General features: G+C 42.1%; 1 pseudogene; it reads right to left on the bottom strand.

The window, feature by feature from the left end:
- Window positions 1-1,393: 1,393 nt before the first annotated feature.
- On the bottom strand, window positions 1,394-2,011 carry LOC105742177 (annotated as a pseudogene).
- Between the last annotated feature and the right edge of the window lie 1,949 nt (window positions 2,012-3,960).

Raw genomic sequence — 3,960 nt, 5'->3', positions numbered from 1 at the left:
TTTAAATAGTTATAATCTCTGTATGCACTTCTCTCTTGTGATCCACGATAAGCCTTGACTCTTGAGTAGTGCTATGACTAGATTGTACTACATCATCAACATGGATCTGCTTTCTATTGTGTTTGAAAGGCAAGTTATGCAGTATCCACTAACATTGACAAGTCCTCCACCTAAAAAATTTCCATTCTTCCATTATCTTTATTTATTTTTTGCTTTAATTTAGTAGATATTTATTCCTTTACTCAAACCTCTACAGTCAAAAATGTATGGGCCCTTTGCTCATTTTGATAAAAGCTCAGGTCTCGAAGGTTTTATGTTAACAAATGAACATCACCCTAACCTTTTGAAGTCTCTATAAGAAAAATCAGTACTGGGAAAGTACCAATTATATTTGCAGCTAGATCTTTTCTCTTTTTATATTTGGTACAGGGTCTCACTACACAGCTTGGACTCGGTAGTGATCCTCCTGTTTTCAGCATCCCCAGAGCTGGGATTACAGTGTACCACCACACCCAGTCTCAGTGGCCATCCTGTGCTTGCCTAAGCAGGTTCTTAGACCAATATCTCACTGCCTGATCCTTTGCTTTTTAAGTCAGAGAACCTAGAATTTGGTACAGCAGTCTGAACTGAGATGAGAACATGAAAAGATTAAAAACCACGAACTTGCAGTGATACCAACTGACCTCAGGGCCAATACTTTCCCCTTATGTAGCTATAAGGTTCAAAGTATTCTCAGGTATTTACTGAATGGCTGCTTTATGAGTTTCCCACACTAGCATTTATTACATTTACAAACAATAAATTTACCCAATATTCATTCAATATCCATGAACTGAACATCATTGCTGACTACTGTACATCAAATACACAATTTCACAGAGTCAAATCAGGAGTTTGGGCACTTTCAAAGGAATCAGTTGTACAAATGGGAATTCTGAATTTGAGAAAAGCTCTAACCTGTTCTACATCTCATCATAACACAAAGTTATCTGATTTGAAGTTTTTATTTGCTAAGCTTCAAAAAACCCAGCCACTTCAAAACAGCAGAGTATTGCAATACTCCAATAAAGCTGTAGGTTTCATTTCATGGGACATACAGATTTACAGGGTTAGTTTTAGCATTTCTCTTTTAAATTTACACATATTGTACCACACAGCATGTTTCAAACACTGATATATAAACCCCTAATAAGATAAAGCAAAGACAAAAAAGCTTATCTTATTAGAAACAAAGATACACCATCACTTACAGTCTTCAAAAGTTATTTCACTTTTAACTTCCATTTCACAAAACATTCATAAATCAGTAGACCACTTAACAAATGACACCTTTAAGCAGATGAACTGTTCTAAATTGTTTATTGGGTTATGAATTTTACAAACATCACTTGTATTAATAGCGGTAGCGGTGGAGCTGGAGAGTATTGCGCCTTCTCCAAGCTGCACTGCGAAAACCACCAATAGTGTGGTGGACTTTGTGGCCCTTTCCGAGGCCACGACTCTTGCGGCCTGCAGATGTCAGCCCACACATCTTCCTGTGCTTAAGGACTGGTTTGGTGATCCACTGGGTGTCAGGATTTCTTCTTATGGCTTTGTGGAATGGATCAATAAGGATAACCTCGAAGAATTTGTGTGTGGAATCTTCACTAATCCAGTAAGAATTCAGAACTCTCAGAGCCCCACAGTGGCATCCAGTTTGCTCCTCAGCAACAGACTGAAGGCTTTGCTCAAACTTCAGCTGGTTAACACCACAATGGACAGGCTTGCCAGAAATTGCTCCCTTAGGAACTGGACGTTTGCGGTCACCGCGGCACACACGAATCCTGTATGTGACATACCCTTGCTTGGCCTTGTATCCTGGTCTGGGAGCTTTGTCCGGCCAGGTGGGGCGAGGAGCTATATGAAGCTCCAAGAGCTGGTGGTATTACCAGCAGCGGACCAGCAGCAGAAAGCACGTCATATCGGACTGCTTCTTCCTTCACAGTTTCTGGATGTACTTGGACGCACCCATCTTGGCTTACCTGATGGCTGCCAGATAAAAAGAACATTCTTCCATTATTTACTAATGAAAGATATTAATGCATTAATGGTAACACATTTCTGGTTCAATACAAATTTAAGAATGTTTCCTAGGGGACAACCCGCTCGGGCCTCCCTCCTGTCCTCTAGGACAGGAGCTTTATTTCCCTCAATAAATATATCCTGCTCATTTAAAAAAAAAAAAAAATGTTTTCTATGTGCGTGGATGCTGGCAACTTAGTAAAGTTTTGACAGTTGTTTAAATGTGTAATGTTAAACTTAGGTTTATAAAAGCTGGTAAAATGGATCTTTGTCATTTGCTTTAAAAAAAAAAAAGGAAAAGAAATGTAAATGTGTTTGGCACATTAGAAAAAATAGCAAGGGACCATGTTACGGTTTGTGTTTAGCTGTCCTCCCAAAGCCTCATGGAATCATTGGAGCAGGCTTCCAGAGTTTGTGATTAACTCATGATGCAGTGCTGGGATTACGAGTGTGAGTGCTACACCCGCCCTGGGGCAGGATATCCTGACTACCATATAAGGAACAGAGCTGCCTCTGACACTGCTCCTCCCTTTTTTCTTCTGCTATTTTGCTGTTTCCTGCCACCATGAACTGGTGCCTTCTTCCACGTGCCACTCTGCCTGGAAGCCAGCCAAGTATGGACTGAAGCCTCCACAAACTGTGAGCTAAACTATTCCTTCCTTAATTTTGAGTGTCAGGTATTTTGTCCCGGCAATGAGTGAAAAGTAACTAGGACAGATCACAGGAAATCAATCCAGAAGGTGGAAGTGATGGAAAGAAGAATAGCAGAAGATTGATCAGCATAAATGAAAATGTAGGAAATAATGCAAATGACATTAAAAAATGTTCACAGAAATGATGACAAAAAACTTCTCAAGCACAGATAAAGAATTTGGTATACAAATAAATGGGGCCAGCCAAATAGCTCAGCAGATTAAAGCACCTGCAAGCAGGCACAGGGCCCGGGTTCAATCCCTAGGCCTGCCATGCCAGCCCCACCCCCGGGGAGGGGAGCTGGGATGGCAATTGAGAGAGACTGGACATGGTGGCACACATCTGTAATCCCAGCTCTTGGGAGGCTGAAAACAGGTGGATCACTATGAGTCTGGTCTAGTAGTGAGACCCTGAATGCCCTGTAGACCCCTCCCTAAAATATAAATAAATAAATAAGTAAATAAATAAATAAATAAATAAAATGAAGCATATAGAGCCGCAAACAGCTGTGATCAAAATAAATCTATACCAACGCATACAATAATCAAGATTCAGAAATACGATAATGATCAGACTATTAAAAGCTGTCATAGAAAACAAACAAATTACTAATAAAGTAAAGCCCATCGAAATGACAGCTGACTTCTCAACACAAACCCTCAAGTCAAGGAAAGCATGGAGTGAAGAACTTGTATGTACCTTGCAAAACTATCTTACAAGATTAAGAAATAAGATATTTCCATCACAAAAAAAAAAAAAAACCTAAGGAAATTTATGAACATCAAGCCAGCTATGAAAGGTGTTCTAGAAAGAGATAATGAGGATAGAAGTTCCATAAATCCCAACAGATTTCTGCCAACTTCCAGGAATCCCCAGAACCAGTCCTAGCCCAGGTCCCACCCCCTCGGACCGCCCCCCACTACTCCGCCGTACCTCTCCACCCCTCCCGCGGAGTAGGAATTTCTGCCAACTTCCAGGAACCCCCAGACCCAGTCCTAGCCCAGGTCTGGTGAGTGTATGGAGAGCTTCCTGCTACCCTGCGCCGGCGGGATCAGTCCCAGCCCAGGCGCAGCTTGGGCTGGACGCTCTCCCACCCCCTCGGGCCACCCCCACCACTCCGCAGTACCTCCCACATCCCAGCCGCCCAGTAGGAATTTCTGGCGACTTCCGGGAACCACCAGACCCAGTCCTAGCCCAGGTCGAGTG

The sequence above is a fragment of the Octodon degus genome, unplaced genomic scaffold (assembly GCF_000260255.1).
Source record: "Octodon degus isolate 3935 unplaced genomic scaffold, OctDeg1.0 scaffold00040, whole genome shotgun sequence".
NCBI lineage: Eukaryota > Metazoa > Chordata > Mammalia > Rodentia > Octodontidae > Octodon > Octodon degus.
The sequence above is the reverse complement of the archived record's forward strand: the minus strand, read 5'-3'. Positions and strand labels throughout refer to the sequence as shown.